Below are 13,200 nucleotides of genomic sequence, written 5' to 3'. Positions count from 1 at the left end.
GTTTCCCCTATGTGCCCTCACACACTTGGGTACGGTTTGTTGGCTTTTATCCAAACATCTCTGATGCACTGCTTAGTGGTCCAATGTTCTGGTGTAGATCGATTGTGTTGCTATCCCTGGCAGAGTCATTGGTTAATACCGTGTGACGAAACACATGTTGGCTGTCTTTAACATGTGTGAAAGAATATTGCCAATACGGAAGAATCGATATGATGAACTTTGACTACTTTTCGTCATTTCTAAAGGCATACTTGTGATTGCAGTTGGAACTGGGGGACTTTCACTTGCCTACTTGAGGAACATTTGAAGTAGCTGCTCCTTCCCTTTGCTAAGCACCTTATCAAGGACATTAAAGACTCTTGGACACTTACTGTAATTTGGGTGACAGTGCTCTGACATTACTCTAGCCACCCAACTGTTCATAAGATATAGTAGCAGTCAACCCTATAAAACAGCACAGAAGAAGGGGAGGACGCGAACCAGAATCTACTGGGATATGGTGCAACCAGTGTTAAGGAAAAAGTTAAATGAACGCAAGTAGGTTTCCATATGATAGCTATCTCGTAGAGACCGCCTACAAAGTGTCCACAATGTCAAAAACCAGAGTGATCCATAGAGACTACCAGCATCACGGGCCCATATAATCCTCATACACACTTAGTAGCCCAGTCTCTGTGCAATACTTTGACCTGTAACCAGAGAAGAGTGCATCTAACAGCTATATATAATCTACCACAATCTCGTAGTTACTCTGAACCAGGCTGCAAGTAAGGACCCATATTAACATGAGCGTTCCTACATTCCTCCAGAAATGTTTACTGCCCTACTCTGAACCAGGCTGCAAGTAAGGACCCATATTAACATGAGCGTTCCTAGAGTAGCTACAGCAAATGGCGGCCCGGGCAAACTATGCAACCTGTGCCCGGCCCCTGCGGTGCCGCCCCCAGGATCCATCTCAATGACTGGACCGTCACTCGATTGTCACTGACTCACTCACTTGCGATCGATCCGACTCTCTGTCTCACCAGCTCACGCTCACCTCAATTATAAGTAGTAGTTGTGTTTGTGCGTGACGACCTGACCTCAGGAGCCTTGATGGCAGCAGAGGCTTCCAGTCGCGCGACGCGCAGAGAGAGAGTGCCGCCCGGCCCGGCGCCCACAGCCACAGCCCAGTACTGTACTCTCCTCTACAGTACTACTGAAGCAGTAGCACTAGGAAGCTGCAGCAGGGCCAGGGCAGGCAACGGTCGTTGGGCGGCAAGGCTGGATGGTGCTGGTCTCTGTCTCCACACGACACCCGGACCACGAGGCTCGACACGACGGGAGGGGCCAGCGTGCACTGCGCGCCGCGCGTAACGCTTCACGTCACGGTCACCAGTGCGGCGGCGAGAGCGAGGGCTGGCCCAAAGTGTTACAGGGCCGTCACCATTGGTTGTGGCTGTGCGCACCGCGCACACTACCTAATTGACGGCCCTGTGAGCGAGTCTGTGACTGGGAGGGAGGTGGTACGTGGTGGGGGGCCTGCCGCCCTGTAGTGTACTGACTGACTAGTTGATGGTTTGGATGATGACGTCAGACGTCGCTCGTCATCAGGTGCTCGTGCTTAATCGCCGGTGCCGCCTCCTACTGTAACTGTCATGTCATGTTGATTGACACGGTGCGGTGACGGTGTAATGATGTTTGTAAACTTAAGGCAAGCACTGGCAGAGCTGAGCACCGCGGCGCAGGCCGCCCTAAGTCACAGCCTCACAGTCACAGCCTGCAGGTCACTCAAAGCAGGCCTCCCTCCGCGACCGCACCAACGGGCCGGCCTCGCCTCAGTCTCCACTCAGTCAGTGAGAGTGCCGGCCCGCCCGCGCGGCCGCGGCCGCCTCTGCCGCCTCAGATAAGGTGCCGCCTGGGGCGGACCGCCCCCCCCGCCCCCCCCTAGCTACGCGGCTGCCTATTCTTGGCAGGATACACAACAAAAGTGGCCAAGTTCAGCTCCCACTCTTTCAGGATAGGTGCGGCCACCATTGCCTTTAGGGTAGGTCTCCCAGCTGAAGCAATTAAAAAAGTAGGTCGGTGGGAATCTAACTGCTACAAAAGATATGTGAGACCAATGAGTGTAATACGCCCTGTAAGCAGACATATGGTTGACAACGTGTAAATAAAGAAGAATAATACAATGTGTGTTACAAATTTCAGTTGCCACTTGGTGGTTGTTTGACTTTGCAGTGCTTTTAAGTGTGTCAATAAACTATAATCTTGCAACATATTGTGTTTCATTGCAGGGACAGAGGTATGGGTGATGGAGCACTCTTATGTCACGAGACTGGCGAGATGGGTGAATGCCAACACCTGGAAGCACGGCTTCACCAACACTAATATATCTTGGTTTGTCTTCCCCGGGATGCATTGGGCGGCACTGTTAGTGACGCTGCGTAGATTATTGAGGGAGAACAGGCGAAGGCCAAACATCCTAGTAGTGCACCTATGGGGGATTGACCTGGTTACGTTAGGCAAGAGGCGATTGTTAGACGCAATGAGGAAAGACTTGAGCATCATGAGCGGCGAATTGGGACAATGCAACATAGTATGGTCAGAAATATCTCCTAGACCAATTTGGCATGGGGCAACATCGCAGGAGGCACTAGACGCGTAAATGCAGCGATGCGCAAATTCAGCGAACAGCGAGGGGTAGGTTTCATCAGGCACAGCTTACTGCACGCCAAATCCATTGGCTGCTGGGAATCTGACGGTGTACACTTGTCTAAAGTAGGCATGGCGATTTTCCTATTAGATCTAGGGGAGGCGCTAGAAATAGCCGGATATAGATAGAAGAGGACTAAGGGCTAGGTAGTGGGGGCTCTGGGCGCAGCGGGTGCCACGCCCAGGGCTGTGGAAAAAGGTACAAGGCGATCCCCATACAGGACAGGCGCAGGAACAGGACCTGAAGCCCCAGTGCGAAACGCACCGTGCTGAGTCATACATAATCCAAGGGGCCCTTCTTGGGGACTTGGTTTCCACAGCGCCCCGTTAGTCCTTAGGGCGGTTGTAAGCCCGAGCAACCGGGGGCTTGCAGATAACGCCCCGCCTGGCTGGGCAAGGTGTGAGTTGACTCTCCCTAGTCTGGAGGGTGGGGCAGGTGGACGATAGGTCCGCTGGTGAGAGGATTTCCTCCCAAGTTCCACACAGAGCTATGGCCGCTGGTGTCCGCTTCTTTGGCTCAACTTCCGGCGCCCTGCAACAAGGGGTTGCGGGGTGTAGGGGGTCGCCTGTCAGTTAACCCATTCTGTTATTTGTACCACAAATAAACCTGCAACTTCTTCATCCCAACATGCTTGTCTGTGTATCTTTTGGGTGGGGGAGGTTGTGGGCCGAGGTGTACCGATGCAACTACTATGCGAGAAGGAAGGAAGTTTAAGCGAGAGCAAGAAAGGAAAAAAGACTCAGCAAAGTGGGTAAGAGAAAAAGAAGCAGAAATACGGAAGGAAGGAGGTGAGGATGAGAAGAGGCAGCAGAGGGGAAATAACGAGACAGAAGAAGGGAGTAGAGATGAGAGCTACAAATGGCTGAATGAGATGAGCAGGAGCGACTCCTCCACTAAGGCAGAGGAGTGTCGTCCCACTGCTCTTTGAGCAGGAAAAATACAAATTTTTGCAGGTTCGTGGCTGGGTTATTGCAGTCGGGGGCTGAAGGCACAGGGGAGGAGTGGTTTGCACACTTCAAGTGTGCATGACTGCTTGGCCGGTCGTCTCGGGCCGGCCAAACATTCATGCAGACTTTGCATGTTCCCCACCAGGCTGCATTACACAGCCTGGTGGGGAACATGCCCAGGCCCCTAGTCCCCATCTCAGCGCTGATCCACAGTGCTCAGACCAATCACAATGCTGCATTGCAGCATTATGATTGGCTTAGGGAAGCCTGGGTGCTTCCTGCTTTCGGACTTGCCGAGAAGAGACGCAGCCGGCAGAAGAGGTAAATGTTTTTTATTTCTTTTATTTTGTGCCCTCGCCCTCGCCACCCTCATTCCCTGCCAGCCGCTATTGAAGATGAGAGGATAGGGAGGCGAGAAGGAAAGACGAGTAGAATAAGGAACTTAGAGACCCGTAAATTACAATAGTGTAGCAGGTGCAGTGACACTGGGGTCCAGGGGTGTGATGGGCACGCTGCACGCCATTTATAGCAATATTTTAATACATATTGGGAACTCCTAGTTTCAATGCTTGCAACAGGCCCCAGGGCCCCAAGGCTACGCTGTTGGCTGCCAGTGCAGAGAGCAATGCTTTCAGGATTTTTCTGAAGCAACTTCATAGGAATCAATGTCAACTGCACCCAGCCGCGTAGCTAGGGGGGGGCGAGGGGGGCGGTCCGCCCCAGGCGGCAACATTTTTGAGGCGGCCGCGGTACTGGAGGCCCTTTGCGGCCGCAAATCACTGAAACTAATCCAGGCCGGTGAAATGACAGAGGTGTCGCCTAGCAGCCAAGTACGGAAATTAGTTAATTAGTCCTGGCTTCTACACTTGGTTAACTGTGTGATACTGGACACACCGTGACTGCTACACTTCCTGGTTCTCTAGAATTTGACAAGTCCGACTCTCAATTTTAAAGCTATGCAACAAAAAAAACATAACTGAAAGGGAAACAGAACCCCCTGGACCTTTTCTCCTTGTCACCTGCCGAACCAAGACACGCATAGGCTTCATTGTCAAACAACCCATACAGCATGCTTTGTCGGGTCTGCCTCATAGATTATGCACTATTCTGCTGTAATGCTGAGGATTGGTCCAGAGTTGAAAGCAGCAGCGGCGTCATTAAAAGATGACAATGAACTGTCACATACACTGCCTGCCACTGTGCACCAAAAGCAGCGGGCGTGCTCTTTTTACCCAATACAAACGAAATGCAAAGACACATCTGACACAGTTATTAATAAAAAAAAAAACACATCTCACTGAAGCCATTGGCAGCCTAGGTCACTCTAGCACAAGCACTATCGGGATGTTCTAAATTTCAGTAATTTACCCAGGATCTCAAAACCAGCCAGCTTGTGTGTAGGTGAGTATTTGTACCAGCTTCCGCAAGGAACGCATGAAGAGAAGCTTGAGAAAGGGCAGTTGTAAAGTGGAAACTACTAAACATACAAACTATGGCAGTCAGGGGACCCAATGCCGCACCACGTGGAGAAGTCACTGTAACAATATAACCCAAATGCCCACCCCTAAAGGCCAGCTGCTCTTTAGCCATACCTTAGAAACATTTTAAACTAAAAAGAGAGGCAATAATCAAACGTGTATATAAATAGACAACCCAAAGTACGACTAATAGATCCTATCATAGCGAGGTATGCTGCTTCCTTTACACCCGCCCTCGACCTCTCCCGCCATTCTTAAGCATTGCAGGCCTGGGAATGATTTATTCATCACTCAGCCGTGGGTGACCTGAGAGGGGACAGAAATGTCAGCGACCAGGATGTGCTGTGGCTTGGGTTTACCTTCCAGGCCCGATTGTAAAGAGAGGCGTGTCACGGAGAGCTAAATGCTCTCTGCACACAAGTACACATAGAACAGCGAACACACATACATTCAGATATATGAGCACACGTACACGTAGACCTGTGCGCACACATACTCACAGACCTGAGCGCACACATACTCACAGACCATATGCGCACACTTACACAGAGACCTGTGCACACAACTACACCTAGACATATGCGCACACTTACACACAGACCTGTGCACACAAGTACACACAGATGTGCATACAGTCATATGCACACATGTACACACAGACATATGTACCCATGTACACACAGACCTGTGCGCATACATGCACACACATATGAGCACACATACACAGTGACCTGTGCACACTCATACACGCGGACCTGTGCATACACATGCACACAAGCATATGCGCACACTTACACCCAGACCTGTGCGCACACATGCACAGAGACCTGTACGCACACGTGCACATAGACATATGCACACACTTACACACATACCTGTGCACACAAGTACACACAGATGTACATACAGTCATGTGCACACATGTACACACAGACATATGCACCCATGTACACACAGACCTTTGTGCACGCATGCACACAGACATATGAGCGCAAATGAGGAAACGTTTATAAACAGAGTTGGAGTGAATGTAAAGATTCTAGAGGAGCTCAAACCGTGGCTGTTTGATGACTGGGACTTGATAACTAGGCAAAAGCAGCTCTTCTATCTCCCACTCGGCACACAGCTGCTGTACAAGTTTGAGAGGCCACAGTATGCAGAAATTCTGGCTGATCATCCAGATGCACAGATGTCACATGTCTATGAAGCGCCTCACCTTTTAAGACTGTCCGTATTGGTGCAATGCTTGCCTACACACCTCTGGATGAGAGGAATCTGGCTTTATTATTGAACTATTTGCATGATTTTCTGAAGTACCTTGCAAAGAATGCGCTAGTATTGTTCAGCACCAGTGACTATGAAGTTGCATCTCCTGGAACCACCCCTGCCTGCCATAGACCCTGCTTGGAGCTAGTGAGGTAAGAGGAGAGCAGCAGCAGATTCAGAGGGGTGGGTGGTGAGGTTCCGTGACGGTTCCGTGACGACTTGAACCCGTGTTTTCAAGTTTGTCGGAAATACATAAAATTAGTATCAGCGAACCGCAAATGATCCATTTAGTATATCCTAGTGTTTTCGCTACGCTACGAGCAAGAGCACTCCTTCCACTGACACATTTCTGATATACACACGGCATCCATCTTAGATCATGGCCGCCATTTTGTGGTTCCTTGCCCTCACATATGCAATAGCCTCTGATCATTTCATTCACTTCACTTGGATTAAGGACACGTAGCCTTAGCCGGAGATTCACCTCTTACATGACACGTGCACCTTAAACCAGATCACGCTGAAGCTGCATGACTCGACAAAGGCTGCCTCCTCTGCCCGAGGCCAGCCCACCTGAACTGGTTTTCCTGTCCATTGTACCTGATCATGATTAGGCGGCCGAAGCCGGTAGCCTTGCCCATTTACAACCCACAAACATCTCTTATCCCGCTTTTCTATCTTCTGCACCTGGCTCTGCTCCTTTCCTTCTGGGCCTTTATTAGGGGGAGGTAACGAACTTTACGATGAGGCGGTCCGGGTCTTGAATGCAATATTGACAAGGGATTGTGATGGACTGGTGGGAACCCCTCTTCGTGATGTTTGGTATCAGATATTATCGACAGTTCCTGTGTAACGCCAAATATTTATTGTTTAGAGACACAAAGGTTTGGGAATGTACCGACATGTGAAATATTTGCCTAGAGCACAATTTTTAGTATATAAGGAGCAACCCACTTTGTACAAATCGAACAGTCTCCTAGATTCTGCCCGTGCGTAGATTCTGTGACTTCTGTGTCCCTGCAGTAATAAACCTTTGGTCTTTGACGCCACCATCGAGAAGCCCGTGTTTCTGTTCATTTGTGCACCAAGGCAGGTGGGACTCCGGGGTCTTTGGGTGTTGTACCCTGACACCTCTGGACGGAACCAAAAAGTCCAGAACTCCAATTGGCGCCCAACGTGGGGCGACGTCATTCGGTACCGGTCCAAAAGCCTGAAGAGTTCGAGAAGCTTCGTGTGAAGATTCCTGAGGGAGGCGCCCCACTTCATCGATCCCGGCATATCGCAAAAGTGGCCCTGAAGTTCTCTTCCACGAGGGTTCCCGTTCAGGACGGCTGCAGTGGGCCGTTGCCTTGACCGTCGCCCTGTCTTGGACCCGAAGTGGTGCAGTCCTTAGTACGGCGAAACGTGACGGGTTTCTCCTTGGTGACGTCTTCAGTGCCTCAGTTAAGTATTTAGTGATAGCTAGCTGGTTACTTTTGTGAGGATTGTTAAAAATCCTTGATCGGTTCTTGGTTTGGTTTGGTTTTGTAAGATTATCACTAGTTGTTCTGGTTACGATAATCTATTTGGTTCAGTTTTGGGTATCGATACATCAGTTCGTTTTGGTAGGCCTAAGTTCTTGATTCAAGTGCACAATTTGTTTCGTGTTTTGTTTGTTTTGTGTTCCGGACTGAGAATGGTAAGTCGGAAAATGTTGTCTTGTTTTAGTTGCAACAGTGACTCACAATTAGAGGATTCCTGTCTGGTTCCTCCGATTGGGACTCCCCTATATGATTTATATTGTAAGTATGGCGTGGGTCCTATAAATTATAATGAGATATGGGTCCGTTATTGTAAGAAGGATGGTGTCCTTAGTTGGCCACTGCATGGTAGTTTTGAACAAGAGATTCTCGACAATTTAGAAGCGAAATTGTTTAGGAAGAAAGCCCGGCCGGCAATGTTTGACTCTTTTCGTTATTGGCGGAAAGAATCCAAACAGAGAGAAATGAAAAGGTTGAAAAAAGAGCAAAAAGAACTAGAAGAGTTAACTCTAGAGCAAGCGACTAAGCAGTTGCAGGCTAACGAGTGTGAGAAAGCCATAGATGTAGCCATTAGAGAGCGTAACTTAGCGATTGACAAGTGCTATCCTGCCTTGCCATCGAAAATGGCTAAGATACTGGAGGATTCCGAAAACGATCCTCTGCTATCTTATCTGTTACGGTCGCCTCCACCGTATGCACAAGGTGCTACGGCTCCGCTCGTCCCGAATGTTCAATTGCCGGTTGCTGGACAACCTGGTGTTCTTGTTCCTCAGAACCAAGTTCCTATACTTCCTGTGGTGAATGTAAATGTTCCTACAGCTCCTCCTCTTCCTGCACTGCCCACTCTTATACCTACCTCTGTACCTACTGCTCCAGAAGCTATTTTCCTCGATACTCCTACTGCTTCCTCATCTATTCCTACCTCCACTGCGTTCTCTATGTCTGCGAGTGTACTAACTCCACTTTCTGTTCGTCGAAGAATTACTGATTCTGTTACTAATATGCTGTCGCCTATATATAAAACCTTGATTAAGACTCCTACTCCTGACTCTGTTCAGAGACGGAGTCAGCTTCCAAGTACTGAGGAACGGGGAGTTTTAGACTCCACGGCTCTCAGATGGATTACAAAAGTTAGAAGATATAGTACGAAAGATGTGTTAGAGACATTTATGCAATGGGGAGAGCCAACGCAACGGTACGTCTTCGACGAGATGTGCTCGTTGTTGCGTGAGGAAATAGAAGAAGACGATGTCGAATCAGATTTGGAAGATTTAATTAAGATTCAAAAGGAGTTTGCTGCTGGAATGATAGTGGGCGATAATATAAAGGAAGCGATGGAACTCATTTTGAGTTTTAGGAATGATCCATCTCTTCGTTCGCCGAGAGATTTAGAGAAAGGTAGAATGAAGCTAAGTCGCCAATATCCTATGAGGGAAGTTCCTCCAATTTGGCGCGAAGCAGTACAACGTGATGATAATGCGGGTATTGCAGCTGCTCCAGCACAGTTCCAAAGAGTATGGATACATATTCCGTGGAAGCGAGCAGAAGTGTTAGCAGTGAAACAGGCCTTGCCAGATCCACGTAAGAATCCAGCCGGATATTACAAGGAATTGACACAGACAGTTGAGGCTTGTATAATGAACTTAGCCGACATTGATATGTTGTTTGGTAATGTAGTTCCACAACCAGTGTGGGCTAAAATTCGTAGAGAGGATCATCAGGCTGCTTTAGGTGGTGATTGGGCAGCTATCACTGCAGCAGATGCTCAACAAATAGGTGGTGCGAAACCCGAACCCCTAATTGCTAATCTTCCAGGTAGAATAATAGATTTAATGAAGACTCTGATGCCAGCATTGCGTGTTAATTGGGATAAATTATCCGCATGCAAGCAGAAGAAAGACGAAAGTGTCTCCGACTTCTTCACGAGGTTCGAAGAGACTTTTGTAGACCATAGTGGTCAGGATATGAGCACTGAAGGAGGACAGAGATTGTTTGTCGATAAATTTGTGCATAATTTGTTACCCGAATTATGCAATAAATTGAAAGACTCAGAAAGTGCGTGGGCTGTATCTACGACAGCGCAAATACTTGCGACTGCACAGTACTATGAAAATAGGGATAAAGAGGAAAAGGAGAAATCAGAGAAGAAAACGAAAGATTTAAAGACTAAAGTTCTTTTACAGCAGGCGTATCCGCCTCGCACGAATCAGACTAATATGCAACAGAATTCGTATCAAAAGACAGATTATAATTCGACCAGGCCTCAATACCAGTGGAATCAGTGTGCGTACTGTAAGAAAGAGGGTCACTATAAAAATGATTGTCAGATTTTAGCGCAAAATAATGCGGCAGCAGCTCAGAGAGGTCGTGGTGGTTTTGCACAGAATTCTAGAGGACGAGGACGAGGTGCTATGCCTCCACAAACTAATGATCGTCCATCCAATCACTTTGATCAACGAAATGGACAATCTGTTCAGCAAAATAGATCTCAGCAATATCTTGTTGAGGATTATTGTGAAGTTGAAGAGGGATTTCAACAAAATGGGTACTAGGACAGCCATAGACAGAGAGAGGGAGTAGTATCAGTTCCAGTGGATCAGAGTGGGCCTTATGTCGCAGTAGCAACATCAGGTGTAGTCGAACCGTTTCTGTTGGATACTGGTGCCGCAAAAAGTTCTATCATGCATGCGAAACTCCCTGGCGCACCTTTGTCTGGCTCAACAAATGTTTCCGTAGGTTTTTCAGGCGCCCCTGTGTACAACCCGATATCTGGTCCTTTGTCTATTTCTGTTGGACCGTGTCAATTGAAAGCACCCTTAATTTTGACGACAGGTTGTAATGAAAATCTGCTTGGTTTAGATTTGTTAAAACGACTATATGCGACATTGTACTGTTCTCCGGAAGGAGTACAGCTTACTTTGGGTAAAAGACTCACCTCTCCGATGTACTTGTCAATGGACAAACTCCCGCCGGAGCTACGTTCACTCCCTGATTCTCTTTGGGCGACTGGTCCCAATGATGTAGGTCTACTAGAGATTCCACCGTATGTAGTAACTTTGAAAGCGAATGTGAAATTTCCAAGAATTCCTCAATATAAAATATCGAATGAAGGTGAGCGTGCACTCTTATTGATTGTGCAAGATTTGATTAAAAAAGGTGTGGTTGAAGAAACGCGAGGAAATGTTTGTAATAGTCCTGTATTGCCGATTTTGAAACGAACAGATCCTACAAAGCCTCCAGTCTATAGGTTTGTCATAGACCTTAGAGAAGTTAATAAGATTGTAATTCCGCAGTCTCCTGTAGTGCCAGACATTACTGCTTTGTTAACATTGATTCCTGCTACAGCTACATGGTTCTCAGTCATCGACTTGAAGAATGCCTTTTTCAGCATTCCGATAGCCGAGGAAAGCAGAGATATTTTCGGCTTCTGTTTAGGAGGTCGCAGTTTCAGATTTAAACGCGCTCCACAAGGCTACTGTGAAAGTCCATCTATTTACAGTCAAGCTTTAAAAAGCCAGTTAGATTCTTTTGTCCTTCCTCCAGGTTCTGCCCTAGTACAATACGTAGATGATCTTTTGGTGGCTGCCGATGACAAGGAAACTTGCAAAGCAGCTACAATTTCACTATTGCATCATTTGTCTAATTTGAATCATAAGGTGTCACCTTCCAAAATGCAATATTGTTGCCAAGAAGTAACCTACTTAGGTCATCTCTTGTCAAAGGAGGGAAGGAAGTTGACCCCAGAAAGAATAAAAGCAATTATGCAAATGAGTGTTCCATGCACACAGAGGGAAGTACGTGCCTTTCTAGGTATTACCTCTTACTGTAGGCAATGGATCCCAAATTTTTCACTTTTAGCAAAACCGTTGGTAGCTTTGACTGGGAAAAATGTTCCGAGTCCGGTGCCATGGTCTGATGAATGTCAAGAGAGTTTTGCTGAATTACGAAAAGCTTTGTGTTCAGCTCCTGTATTGGGCACACCTGATTACAGTAAGCCATTCACGCTCTACGTTCACGAAAGAGAAGGTTGCGCGTTGAGTGTCTTGACACAGAAGTTTGGTGATAAACAACGCCCTTGTGCGTATTTCTCATCAACATTAGATCCGGTAGCTAGAGCATTGCCTAGTTGTTTGAGGGCTACAGCGGCAGCTGCAGCTTCCATTCGACAATCTGCTGGTTTGGTGATGAACAATATGCTAGTGGTCATGGTTCCTCATGCAGTGGACACACTCATGAACCGAACGAAGACACAACACCTTACTAGTGCGAGATTATCTGGTTACGAGCTGACGTTATTAGCGAGTCATATTCAGATCAAAAGATGCAATGTATTGAACCCAGCAACATTGTTGCCGACTGATCAAGAGTCGAGTGATTCTGAGCCACATGACTGCTATTTCAAAACGGAGGAAGAGACAAAAGGTCGTATCGACTTGAGAGATACTCCTCTATCCGACCCAGATGGTACGCTGTATGTGGACGGGTCATGTTTTAAATTGGAGAATGGTGATGTGACTGCTGCCTACGCGGTAACGACTTTGAAGACGATTGTGGAGACTGCAAGAGTGAGTCAGAATTCTGCCCAAGCTGCAGAGTTAATAGCTCTTACGAGAGCGTGTGTTTTAGCTGAGGGAAAGAGAGTGAATGTGTTTACAGATAGTCAGTACGCATTTGGCGTGGCCCATAGTTTTGGCCGGTTGTGGAGAGAAAGGGGTTTCATTACGTCCCATGGGACTAAGATTCAACATGGTCAGCTAGTTAACGACTTGTTAGAATCTCTAACCTTACCGACTGAAGTTGCGATTGTGAAGTGCAGTGCTCATAAAGCAATCACGGATGATGTTGGTCGGGGAAATGCCTTTGCTGATGAAACCGCTAAACAGACAGCTAGAGACATGATGAGTAGAATGTATGTTGCTACGTCTGCAAGATGGATTGCTGAGTCTGGAATGTGTGAGGACACAATGGAAAGTGTGAAAGAGATTCAGAAAGAAGCGACTGAGGAAGAGAAACGCGTATGGAGAGAAAGTACGGGCAAATTGGACTCGAATGGATGTTGGATCGATTTGACAGAACAGCAGTGTTGGATGTTGCCTGATGCGTATGTGCTTGCAGTAGTGACGATGGCGCATGGAGTGGCGCACATAAGTTCTAAAGGGATATGTAAGATGTTAGCTCCGGTTTGGAAGAATGAGGGAATCAGTAAGTGTGCAGAGAGAGTGGTGAAAAATTGTATGGTGTGCTTGATGCATAATCCTGGCAAGGGAACTCCAACTCCAGCTGGTCATTTTGCTCCT

Source organism: Lissotriton vulgaris, chromosome 9 (genome assembly GCF_964263255.1).
Source record: "Lissotriton vulgaris chromosome 9, aLisVul1.2, whole genome shotgun sequence".
Taxonomy (NCBI): domain Eukaryota; kingdom Metazoa; phylum Chordata; class Amphibia; order Caudata; family Salamandridae; genus Lissotriton; species Lissotriton vulgaris.
This window is presented reverse-complemented; position numbering follows the sequence as displayed.